Source organism: Melozone crissalis, unplaced genomic scaffold (assembly GCF_028551555.1).
Source record: "Melozone crissalis strain CALT ecotype California unplaced genomic scaffold, PUWL_Pcris_2 ptg000008l_1, whole genome shotgun sequence".
In the NCBI taxonomy this organism is placed as follows: Eukaryota; Metazoa; Chordata; class Aves; order Passeriformes; family Passerellidae; genus Melozone; species Melozone crissalis.
In genome coordinates, this window is record NW_026535786.1 from 4,514,053 (window position 1) to 4,528,281 (window position 14,229).

The window sequence follows — 14,229 nt, forward strand, 5'->3', positions numbered from 1 at the left end:
TGGGACAATAAAGAAGGGTATTACTTTGCACTGATTTTCCTCAAAGGATATGGGGACCTCTGTTACATGGACTACCAGGCAGGTAAGTAGGGTAGCAGTGGGGTTTTTCCCCCCTCATATTTGGTTGTCAGATTTTTCTGTGATGCAATGTGGAAAAGACTGGAAAATGGAAAGACTCTGGAAAGACTCTGAAAGAAAATACCTCAGGTCAACCTTGAATTTTATTGCAATTATTCTTTAATATCACTTTGTAGCTTCTCCATTAATTTATATCTAATAATCTACCTTGTTTTTGTTCTTTTCCTAGCCACTGTTGAGGAACATAGGGATTGTAAAACCTTAGGAGAAAATATTGCTTTTCCCTGGCAAAGAAATTCAGAAACCAAAGTGCAGAAGGTTCTGTACCTAATGCCATGTGGTAGGAAACAATGCTCCCACAGCTGGTGGATTGTGTAGGAGGTATCTCTGAGACTAGTGGAACCGTTGTTACTCAGAACTCTGAGGTGAAGAGGGAAGGCGACTAGGGGAAAAGGTACTCTCATTAAATATTTTTAATAATATTGAAAATTTCTCCAACTTATATTTTTATTTGGTCACTGGCACCACTTAAAGATCCATCTTTGCTCTTTATTAGTCAATATGAGTGGCTATGAATATTGCTGGCTATGGGTGACAAAGACCGTGTCTACAGATTCTTAAGACAGACTTAATCTCTAATGGCCTTCTCTTTCCCACTCCATTTTCAAGTTTCAAAATGTGAAGAGTTTTCAATATATTTTTCCTTTTGATTTTTTTCCTCTACTTTGTTAGATCACTCAAAGATATTGAGTGATATCTGTTTCAGGTGTCCTCAGAGGAAAATAAAAATGCTAGTTTTGTCCATTGACTATTTTTACATACCACAACACACCACAATAGGTTAGAGGATTTGTTTTGCTGTTTGTTGAAGGGACAGAGGTTGCCAGTCAGCCTAAACATAGCACTGTGACTTCTTCCATGCAGGAGTGAGGAACCCTTCAGCCAGTCATTTTTCAAATTATGCGCATGCATGGAAGGAGTCTGGGTGCATCAGTCTGTCTAGCAGGTGTCCTGCGCTGCCAGTTCAAAAGTGTTCTGTGTTGCAATCAGTTGGAGGACAGGACTTCAGGCATTCCTTAGAGAAAGCAGTTTGGAATGGGTAGCTTAGTGGTTCCATTTTGCTTGTTTTTGAACCATTATAACCCCGAAAGCCATTTCATCACTATGAGGGTTCAGGAAGTACAGAAAATAGAATTGCAAGTCAGGAGAGGGGAAACTTCAAGTTAAGCATTTGTGTTATCCACCAGTGAAGTCACATGTCTGTGCACTCCTGGAAATGGATAACTACCTTTCTGACTGAGGCAAGAGACCAGCCCAGTCTTATTCTGCCAGTATAAAAGTGGAAGCTCTAAAATGAAGGAAGGTGGGAAAGTCAGTGAAAGAGAAGAAGCTTCCTAGAAGCAAACATCTCATCCAGTTGTTCTGCAAGTCTAGCAGAGTGGTAGCTGTTTTTATCACTTGGAGGCAGGGGAGAGAGGACATGAGGTCACTCAAAGGACACTAGCTTTTATTCACTGAACATTAAAATGCAGCAACTGAAGCATGAATGCTTCCCATGAATCATAGTAGGAAATAAAAAATACACATTATTAGATAATGAGACCAGAAACAAAATATTAACTGAAACCCCTGTGGGAGACTGAAGACTGCTTTTAAACAGGCATGGGGGGAACAGTAATTAAGTAATGTTAAATATATTAGGGAATCCTGCTGTATCCATCCATATTTTTGCACAACAAATGAGCATTGGGCTTGAGTAGATTTTTGAGGTCTTTGCCTCTGTGTTAGCACTGATAGCCAGATTATCCTTTGATGAGGGACACCACATTACATGAAGAAGTTGTCCCTGCTGGTTCACAATGTGGACAGGAGGCAGGAACACCACTGGAATACTGCACACCACATTCTTAGTTTCTTGGGAGAAGATTTTGGATTCTGCTCATTACCTAGCTTCAGGTCATGCTTTTTCAGGCCGTACCCTTTAATGATAGCCTCAAAGTTATCCTTCATCTCCAGAGCTTCCCAAAAGTTTGCACCCTCTGAAGGAAGCAGGGACTTGAGACCTTCATTTTGTAGCTTAACTCTGCATCAATATTTAAAGATGGAAGTACCATCATGTCACTGTGACCCCTGAACAGCTGAAGGCAAATTAATAAACACAGCTGTTGGTCCTAGATAGAATACAGAGCAGCTCAGAATGATGGCAAGATCACTGTCAAAATGCTGTGAGCTGGAAATAAGCCCACATGCTCATTTTGGTTTCAAAGAGGAGCCCACTAGTGCTCTTATCAGTTCATCCCTACTAATCCTTATGTTGATGACTGAAAGATGAAATGTTACAATTATATCAATTCACAGAAAATCTTGCTAAGAATAGAGAAATTGTTTAAGGAAGTTTATACGTTTCCATGGTTATAGCTGCAGCTGAGACTTAGAGAAAAGCAAGTAAATATAAGCCAATGCCTAAGCAAGTCATCTATTGAGATAATCTGGGTAAAGAAAGGTTTATAGGTTTCTATTTCTTCCAGGTGACAATAGATATGTTAAAAGACACCTAAAACTAGGATGGAACCACCCATATCTTAGAAGGAAGCTTGGGAGAGAGAGAAAGACACTTCTGCAGGGTAATTTCAATATCTACAGATATTACAGATATTACAGGCCAGAAGGTGAGATTTATGCTCTGGTTGAAATATCAGGAGGGTAGTTCAGAAGCGGGTAGTTAAAAATATGGGTTCTGAAAGAAATTTTTAAGAGCGTATAACCTGTTGATGTTTTAATATTTTCTTGGATTAATCTACAGATGCTGAAGTGTTTTGTCTGACATGTTGCTTGAATAAACTTTTTATAACTGGAAAAACTGTCTAAATATAAGGATAGAGGAAAGTTAATGCATTCAAAATTTTCAATCTTTTTTTCTTATTATGTTGAAGAGCTCTTCTTCACATTACTGTTCGAATGACAGTGGGCTACCTGAGTAAAATCACATTTATATTTGAATTTAGCCAAAACTTCTGTGAGGGAAAGAAAAAAAAGATGGAAGTTTCAATGTGCATGAAACCATGTTGAAGGAATTAAAATATTCCTGCTGTACGACTTTATTAACTTCTTTTTAATTAATTAAGCAATGATTTTATAAGTACACAGTTGACTCACAAAAAACCCTTTGTCATGTTAGATAGATTTTATAAACCTTGTCTTGCATATACTTCACTAACTTTGTGTTAGCACCCTTATTGCAGTGAATGTGCTCATAAAAACTCTTCATCCTTTTTTTTTTTTTTTTGATAAAAATTATTTAAAAGTAAACAGGAATAAGTTTAGAAGAAGATATATCTCCTCCACTGTTACATGGAGAAGAGTCAGTAAGAGATCCTTACTTTCCCCATCTGCAAAAAAACCTATCTATAAAGAGGGTTAACAAAAGCAAATGGAAGATAATTAGTGCGGCTGGTCCTTGAGGCCAGTGTTTGGTTTACAGGCCCTTTTCATCTGTAACATAGCCTGTAAGTCGTGGTGCAAAAGCTGCAGTGCACAATGAAAATAGATATCTGGAAATTTGACATTTGTTTTGACCAGTCATATAAAAAAGAAATTATGGACACAATGGGAAAAAAGCAAATTATGGAAAATTAATTTGAAATATAATCTGAGAAAGGCTTTTCTGAAATGACAGAGGAGGGACATCAGTAGCGAATACCATCCCAAGTCATAGAAGATGGTTACAAGGTGTGGGGGAAAAAAGAGGTGGAAATGTGTCATTAGTTGAGATACAGCTTGAATTACCCTGAGGTTCTTGGAAATATTCCTAGTCTTAGATATCACTGTTGTGATCTGTCAGTTTTGTTGTACTACTGGGTAAGTCTTAGTTAAGAAATTTAATGAGGCAGGTTTTTTCCTTTTATCATTCAATAGTAGAAAAATTAATGTGATTTTGAGAACCTTTAAATCACTAGATTCCATATAATGATATCACTATCATGTTCCCTGTATTATTGCAGCACTTCCAATTAACTCCCCTGTTAATGATTTGATACTCTTCACTTTCCAGTGTGAGAATGTTATCAAAGATTTTGTGAAATTTACTACCATTAGTTCTATTAAAGTTAATAATTGATTTTTTGAATTGTTAATGGCTCCATTAAGAGAGCACAGCCAAAATACTGTATTATCCTGTTAAGCATTTGTGTGATCATCAGCATAATACCTGGAGTCTTCTTATTCATTAACGATTTTTGTTGTCATATCCATGGGAAATAGTGAAATATCATCCCTACTCCATGTAAGGAGATGTGAAACAGTAGATTATGTAGACCGTTCAAGATAGTATGGAATTCAAAAAACCAAACCCGTATCTCAGCTTGTAGTTGACAATATATCCCTTGACTATCATGTTATTCAGCATTTCAGAACTTAGGAAATGCTGAATTTGCAGCAAAATATCATAAAACATAGATTCAGATTAAGGAATGGGAATATTCTTAGTAATTTTTTCTGTACTGGATTAACTTTTAGATGAAAGGGTTTTTTTCTATGTCCTTCTTTTGATTGGTTAATTGAAGAAAGGTGCAAAACAAGCCAGAGGAAATGATTGTTCATGAAAGGGCAGCAGGCATATGGCACCCCTCGCCAATGAATACAATGCAAAAAAATGCAACTGGAGAAGCAGCTGGAGGAGGGATCTGCTGTTGTGCAGTGAAGAAAGCTAAATGTTTTTAATGGACAAATTTTAAAATATCTTTTTCCACAAAATCTGTTTTCACACAAGATCTAAACCAACAAACCAAAACCAAAACCAAAACCAAAATCCCAACAAGTAAAAAAAACCAAACATTTTTGCTAAGAAAAATGTCCCTGTCCTCCTTGAAGCAATCTGTTTGGACAAAGTAAGGAGTCTGTGATGCACTCTGACTTCTGTCTTGCTTGGTTATTTGGTTTTGCATCTTGTTTCAACTAACTTGGACTAATAGCTCTTACTATTCTTGTATTAGCAGGGAAAATCAGTGATGAATTTTTATTCATCCTCTTTTTGCTTTTCAGGTTTTTATAGATCTTTAATATATCTCCTCTGGATCATCTCTTTTCCAGACTGGAGATCCTCAGTGACTCAGTTCACCTTCATATGTCAGGAAACAAAGGTACAGATCTTTGATCATTCTTCCCTCAATGTTTTGCTGTTCTACTGTTTTCTTGGAGATTAGAGGCTTATAGCTGAATTCAGAGTTTAAGACAAATTTAAACAAATCACGAATTTATATAGAAGCATAATTATGTTTCCTGCTTCATTCTCTGTACCTTGAATTTGGCCTTACGACTGAGAGGAAATACTGAGCTGGTGTATTTGCAGAAACAGAAAGGTTCCTACTAAACCCTGTGGGATTTTTTTCTGTGTATTTAAAGCAAAAATCCTTGCCTAGCACACTAGAAATTTAATTTCTTAGAACAGAAGAATAGTGTGTATGGAAAGTAAGAGCTGAGAGAATGCAGACAGGGTCTAAAGAAGCACATCTAGCCTGTAAACATGAAACCAGGATTTTCTCTTCTGTGAAAATGAACGAAAAACAAAAACCCACCAAGCATTTACTATATTGCAAGTTAAACTCTGGATTTGAATTGCTTCATTATGTTTATGGTCCTTTTAGATGTAGCCTATAATGGGTTTTTAAAAAGATGAATCTTCCTACCATGCTATTTAGAATGTAGTCCCAGAATCACTAGGTAACCAGAAAGCATCAAGGAGGCAGCATGTTTTAACACATATGACATTTGTCTAAATCAATCCCTCATAATATGGCAAATAACTCCCTTCACTACAGTTGTAACATTTAGCACCTTTTCCATGTAATTCAGCTCATAGATGTCTAATTAAAGATCACTGAACCAACTGTTTAAAAGGCAACCAATTTAATTGCTGTAATTGTATGATTTAGATGAATAATAAATGGGCTAATGATACTGTAATATTAAGTGTTCAAGTTGGTGATCAAGTCAATTAAGATATAATTGTAAAGCAGCAATCTACAAATAATGAGTGAAATCCTTCCTATTCAGAATTATGTTGATGGTAATAATATACAGTAACCTTATCACATTTTTGCACTTAATTTGATGGAAAAGAGCACATAGACAAATTTTAATCCTGCTGATCATGTGAAAATCATTCTGCCCATTGTCCTATGTCTTTCAAACAAATATACCGACTAAGCAGTTGGAGGCAGATCATAGCAAGTGCTTTAAAAGTTCCTTATTTGAATTTTTGGACTGACTTGCAGTAGAGAGATCTTCAAAAATCTGCATAAATCTGGGATGATTTCCCCACCCGATAGCTCCACCAGAACAGCCAATCGCAATACAACTTCAACTTTGTCAGAAATAGCCTTTCCCTTGCAATCTATCAGAAACTGAAACAAATATTCACTAAATTCAGATGAGAATGTTGAAGGGGCGTGTTCATCCTACTAACACAGCAGGCGTGTGAGGGAAAGAATGTACAGCAATTCAGAAAAACTGGAGATGCCTTGCCCTCAAGATGTCAGTTGTCACTCTTGATATTCTTAAGGTCATACCTGGCAGTGTATTGGTGGCAATCTCATGGATGATCAGCAAGAATTGACAGCCTGGGGAACTCCAGGAAATCAATAATTTCCCGTGAAAGTTCAGGGCAGATTTGCAGATGGCTGCTTCCATTCTCTTCCAGTTCTATTACCTCAGCTCCTCCCTCAAAATGTGAAGGAAGCTCAGGCTCAATTGTTTCTTGTTCTGATCATCTTGTTCCTTCATACTCCTATGAGTCCAAGAATTGCAGCTCTGCAGGTGGAGAAGGAGCCTGAATGACAAATATACTACTGGTTCTAGTATTAAAAGCAGGCAGTGATAAGAATCATTGTGTGATATTTGTTTTCCCTTTCGCCAGTCACCAACAAGAGATGTGTCGGAGTGACTCTATGCTATTTGAAAAGCACTTCAAGGTACATTCACAGTGTAGTCTAACAGGTGTGTGAGCTGGAAAGGAAAAATTGCCCTCTTTATTAATGCTCTCACCAGTAACTCTAGAGTGGAATTTCTTTAGATTAAACATTGAGCTCTCAGGTATCTTTTGTTAATGAAATAAATTCTGCCAAGTTGGACTAGTACTGGACTTTTTCATATAAGTTAATCCATTTGTCAGTTAAAGGTATTTTAGTTCTCTGAAGACTTTGCTCAAATTTGTTTGCACTCTGCTAATAGTTTCATGGGAAGAGTCAGGTTTTATAAACCAAAAATTGGAATGTGACCTAGAAGTTAAGGCAGTTTCCTGGAAACCTAAGCTAAATTCTCCTTTCTTTCTGATTCATAGATGATTTCTAAAGCAAGATCTCACTGTCACAGGAGGAGTGCTACAGCCTCTGGACTTCCAGGTCTTTTGGGATGGATTCAAGTGCCACTTAATCCAGTCCATACTCTCCTGATTTGCTGACAGAGATTAGGTCTTTAAGTTTTTCTTGTGGGTGGCTTGCATTGATTGGTTTGTAAGCCTGTATGGTTTCACTGTTTTGGTATTTAATACTTAGGTGTATTGTACAAGTGAAAACTCACACAAGACATTGCTAGTCCATCCTCTGTGCTTTCACTCGATAGTATGACATTGCTGTGGCAAGCCTTTATTTGAGTTTTCCAACTGAGAGAAGAAACTACAGAATCTGTATTGGATGGAGAATTCCTTTGTTTTTCATTTCCCAGAAATGCTAGGAAGTAGCTTAGAGTAGGAAATGTTAAATTTTGATTTTTGAAAGACTATGTTTTGGTTGATTCATATTTTTCTATTTCTTTTGCAGGCTACAATACATCCTAGATTAAATATATAAGGCATGCTGATACTAAGGCATAAGCTACAGATCAATGGAAATAAAGTTTCTACAAAAGCATATTTAAAAATAATTTTATGTAAAGCGGAATTATAGAACACTGAGTAATTAAAGAACATAATGTAATAACCTTTCATGCTATCTTGCTTCTTATTAGCCATAAGTACTGTAGTGTTATTCAAGGTGTCTATATTGTGTGTGTTTCTGAGTATGCAGTTGTTTTAGAAATTGCTACCACATCTTTATGTGAGGCTGAATGATCACAGACCAAGGTTATGGTAGGTCTGCATGAATTCACTTATAAACAGGAAAAAGAACCTCAAAACTGCAACACAACTAAAGAATATGCATATTCTCCCAAGCACAGCAAACAAGTGTGGTGCCTGAACCTGCTGCAAAGAAGAGCTTCTAAATCTTCTGAGACCTAACAAAAGAGATGTAGTAGAGCCAAATTAGCTCTGTTCTCAGCATGGATTCATCAGAGCTGTCAAGAAATAATGCTTCTCCCCGTGGATGTTGTATTACCTACTCTTAAAAGGCAAACCAGTTTGTCCATAATGAGCTCCAGTATCTCTGTGTCATGGCAGGTTAACATACCCAAACTGCCAGTCCAGGTTCTTTCTTAGAACTGGTTCCGTTGAACTTGATAATAAATTGAGACAGGTGTTATCTCTTACAAGAGAAATATTTTCCCTGTTCCTTGTTGTGGAATGAACTACTATAAAATAAATACTCATAAGCACTGTGAAACTTTTACTACAGGCAGCCAATATATCTTAGTAATAAGTTTGTACGCTACATAAGCAATTTTCTATTCTATCAAATTAGCATAATTTTTAATTGAATCTTATCATTTTCCTTTTTTATTTTTTAACTAATGCAGCTAAACTATAATTACATTAGTCTTTCTCATAAAGCATGATAAAAGAATACTAATCAGGCAGTAAAGAAGTATGATGCCGAATTATTACCTGGAGAATGGATAGAGGATATTAATTTTTTCCTGGGTTGGAAGCCCTGATTTTGTCCTTTCCTTCTACAATATTTTTCTTATTCCTACTACTATCTTCCCAGATCTGGATTTGGATCACAAGACAAGTTGCTGCAGATTGCTGACTATAGTGCCAAGGGATATATAAGAACATATTTGAGGTGAGGCAGATTCATAAGCATTTTTCTGTATGAGGGCAAAATACAACTCTCATCACTCATCAGTATTATGATTTCAATGAATCCTAAGGAGAAGTGCTTATTTTCAGGCTGTCATTATAGTATCTCCTCATAGATGTTCTCTCCTGGTAGAAAATCAGCGCAAGTATCTAGATATTTTTTACCTTACTGAATTTGTCCGTTATTTACTCTTTGTCAGTAGTGCACACACTCTTAAAATATAATTTCCACTGCTAATGACTCCAGTATCTGGCCTTCCTTTTGGAAAGGCCTCTCTCTCAATGCTGGTGATTTTCTTCCACAGCACCAGTACAACTTATGCTTTGTTTGTAGGCAAAGTCTCTCACATATATGCATTTGCTTTTCCACCACTGCAACAGGCTTTTCATTGACCCCTCTTACTTTCACTACATTGAAGCAAAGGTCATATTCTACCCAGACCATATATATTGTTTTATATTTTTTTCCTGTCATTTCCTTTTCACTGTCATAGAAAACAAAATCTCCTTTTGTTCATAATTTTCAAATTCTTTCCTGAATCTTTCCTTCTTTTCTCTTATTATCTCTTACCATTGTGGAAGGCAGCATCAGATGATTTTTCCCCATCTCAAACTATGCAAGATACTATTCCTTGTCCTCAAAAAATTACATTTCCCAATTTTCTAATTCTCACTGTCACCAAATTTATGTTCAGATAGGAGAAGCACCACATGTTTATTTATATAGCCCCCATAAATTTTCCCTTTCAATTTGCTTCTAGAAATGCTCTATATTCTTCAGTCTTTAAACCCTCTGCAACCTTTTACTTCTTTCCATGGCTTTGTTTCTGTGGGCTAAAGATCCAAGGCTGGGATCTGATGTGGTCCAGCTGTGTAACTTTGGCTCAGACTTCAGAGGAAATAAGCTGTGAAAAGGAACTGTGAGAAAGGCTCTAGAGCTGACCCATAGGAGATAACAAAGATAAATTAGAGACAGAAGTTGTTGTTGAGATGAAGATTGCAGAATTCAAGACAGAAAACATTACAAAATATGAGATCCCAAAGCAAAACACAGAGAACTGACAAAGTTGGTGGAAGATGGAAACTCAGAAACATGGGAAAATACAATTCAGTGAGAACTGCAGGCTACCTTTCTCCTGATTCATGCCTGCTTGGCCATCAAAGAGTATTCAGGTAACTTACTAGGATGGTGAACCAAAACTTAGGCAAGGAGCTCCTTAGATTTTAGCCATTGCTACTGTGTTAGCCAATAAATAACTGCTTCATTATTTAAATTGTATGTATTATGTTGTGCTTTTGCCCTAGGAGGCAGCTTGGCCCCACACAGCCACTTGCTCACCACCTTCTCTATTCCCAGCAGGATGTAGGAGATAATTGAAAGTATAAAAATGTAAAAATGTGTAAAAAATTTGTGAGTTTTCATTCAACAGTTTAAAAAGGAAGGCAACAGCTGCACACGTAAGCAAAGTGAAAATAAGGAATTAATTCACAACTTTCCATCAGCAGGCAGGTTTACAGCCATCTCCAAGAAAGCAGGGCTGCATCATGCATAATGATTACTTGGGACATACTCTTAATCTCAGCTAGGCATTTTAGGCTTGCTTTATGAAAAAATATGGACACTTGTATGGAGTAATACACACCATACTAGAGTTGAAATTATTGAAATTACTTAAATGACTCAGTCTAGATATGCTGATTTCTTGTCATTGACTGTGTGAAAAAAGACATAGCTTTCAAGTTCAAAATTGTGTGTCAAAATTATCTGAAGTGAGCTAAGATAACACCAGTGCCTTGTGTTCTGAGATTCCTATATTATTCTTTCATTTATTCTCATTCTTTCCTCTGTCAGTATCTACCTTTTGTCTTTTGTTTTATTACATGTCAGTTCTTTGTTAATAAGAGGAGTCTTAAAATTGAAGTAGGCAGTATTGTTTCAAGATACTTGTTGCTGGCAGAGGGAGTAAGAATCTAGATGATCCTTACAGTATCTTCTAAAAAATTCTTAATATAGGACAGTAAAGGGGTCTGAAATTTAGTATGCTATGTAAAGCATCCAGCACAATGGAGTATTCATACATACTGAAAGCCTCTGGCTTTTATCACAAGAGAAATAATAAATCATCTCTGAATCTTGATCAAATCATATCTTCACTTTTTTCCCATTTAAATGTCACTTGCAGATTAAATTGGATCATGAGGGGATTTTTTTGTTCTTTCTTTTTCTACTTTCTCTAAACTTTTTGTAATGTTATTTTAAAGCAATAACCAACTCTTGAATAATATGCGACATTTGGATTTCCATCAGAGAATATGAATTCTACTTCCAGTCCTTCAAAAGGAGCAAGGATATAGAAAATTTAAAGGAGAAGAGGTGAATAAACGAAATTTTTTGAGTGCAGTTCCCTGACTGCCTAGGAATGGCCGACAGAAGTATATTTGTCAATATAAAAGAAAATCAGATACTTTTGTTTCCACATACATAAAAATGGTTGTTTACACATTGAAGAGCCTTTGACAAACACATGAAATCATATTATTAAAGATATTTTTTAACTAGGGAGATTGCTATGGGAATACATAGCAAAATGTGACAAGATAATATGATTTACAGTCAATAATGATGCAATTATGGATCAGGTACAGAACAGAGGCTGCAAGAGGAATCCTTGAGAATGTGGGGCTGTGTGATTTGCACTGCCAACTTGAGCATAAATGTTCCAAACACACGTATGATTTCAAAGAACAATGACGAGCTTCTGCAGGTAGATAACTAGAAGACCCATGAAGATACTTTTTTCTTTTTCTCCCACAATAATTTTCTCTCCATATATTAATACTTTAAATTGTTCTAGAACTCTTAATTACTCCTTACACTGTCAGTATTCTCACATGGGGTAGTTTTCAATAAAACTCCCAGGTGGATAAGGAACTCCGAAGGAGAAGTGTAGCTTTACTTGAAAGTCTCATTCCACATTTTATTGGAAAAAGAATCAATACAGCCAGTATGCACAGATAAATATCATTAAAAACAGTTCTGCTCCTTTATTCTGGGAGATAGCCAAAGCCCTCGGGGAGCTATTATCTCATGCCTCTGGAAAAGAAATAGTGAAGTGTCTGCAAGAACTTAGGGACAAAAGAACCTGAGTCTTGACCCTAAAACAACTTTACAGTTCTTCTTGTCAAGTTCAATTAAAAAAAAATGTTTTTATTGAAAAAAAGTAAAAACGCCAAAACCCAAACAACAATATTTTTCCTGGGAATAATATATTTATTTTAACAAATTACTGATCCAGGAATGTTAGATAAAAAGCTCACCAACAGTACACTCAGTTAAGAAAAGATTGAGATGATACAAAGATACGTCTTTATTTGAATTATGTATCAAACAGTCTGTATAGCTATGCCTTTATAATTGTTTAAGTAAATAATTTGAAATGCCGTCTTTCTGAGGGAATGTTTGATTTAGCTTACAAAGCCCATCTGGTTAAAGGAAAGAACTTATTTTGCCAATCCAAACTGAAAAACAGAAATCATGTTTGGAGCTGACCTACTGATGACTCATATAGCTGGCAACCTTTTTGCTCTAACTCCTCTGTTTGATTGAATATTTCATTAAAAGTGGTTATCTCATCAAATATGAGTACTTTCAAAAGTAAAGCTCTAAAGATCCGAATTATGTCTCATAAATCCAGCAAATATAGCTAAAAATTTGGGGTTTCCACTCCTTTCTCTAAACCAAATAGAAACACAGCAAAGTGTAATTGAAGGGATCTTAAAAACTGTAGTTTTATGGACCCCCTGCCATGGGCAGAGACACCTTCCACTAAACCAGGTTGCTCAAACCACCACCAAGATGTCCTTGAACATTTCCAGGAATGGGGCTGGCACAACATCTGGAATCCTGTCCATTGCCTAACTAGTCTATGAATAAAGAATTTCTTCCTAATTGCTAATTTAAATCTCCCTTCTTTTAGTTTAAAGCTGTTCCCCTTTGTACTCTCACTACATGTCCTTGTCAAAAAGTTCCTTTCCAGCCTTATTGTAGCCAGCTTTAGGTTCTGGAAAGTGGTGTCAGTCTCTCTAGAGCCTTCTATTTTCCAGAAGGTGCTATAAAATCTCCATAGCATCTTCTCCAGGCTGAACAACCCCAACTCTCTCAGCCTTGTCTTCACAGGTGCTCCAATACAATAAATGATTGATAGATTTGAAGATGCTGAATAGAGAGACAGTTGTGAGCCAATTGTCCTAAGGAGGATAGTACCATATTGATCCAACCCTCTATAACAAGCTTGTAGCAGGATCTGGTCAGATTTGAAGCACAAAGATTTGGTAATTTCAAATCTTGTAGTACTAGTAGCCCACAGCACAACACTGTAAGTGCTAAAACTTTTGAGGGATTAAGAAAGAATTTGAAGTGTAACAACAAGATTATCTCAAAATTATTCTCCTCCTTCATGGTAGCAGGGTGGAAAAGCTAAAAATATGTTCTTTATTATGGGTAGTACTCAGTAATCTGGAATCACATTGGCATGAAGTATTTTCAAGAAAAGAAAGATGCTGTTAACACAAGGAATATTTAAATTAATCTGTAGAAACTTACTTATTCATCCATTTTCAAGCTGATAAATCTTGAAAATTGGTCTCTCAGAAGTTTGATGTGGCCTGATAAAGGCATTATGGGACTTCTGTAGACTTTTCTCCAGCCCACAGTGTTAGCAAGGAAATGTGGTCTAGATTATTGCACAAACACTAATGCAGTTATAAAAAATACAGTCAATATCTTTATGATGATGACTGGAACAGAGTGTATAGTGGGAGGAATGGGATTTGAGCACTTTCACCTACAGTTCCAAATATTTTGTCTATAATGATGTGTTGTATCCTGCTATTGTTTTTTATGCTACTTAAACATTGTGTTATATCCTGTAATATTTGTGAACTAGCAAAACACTGGGGTTTTTTTTCCATCACTAAAAGGCCTCAGATCAATATTAACCTGAAGTATTTCTTTTCTGCTGGGGGCTGAGGTACACTTCCTTGTGGTTGCTGCATCCCCACAAAAGGCAATCATAGTTACCATCTCTTGACTCAGTCCATGGGGTTTTAATGTATGAATGATTAAAGCAATAAAAAAA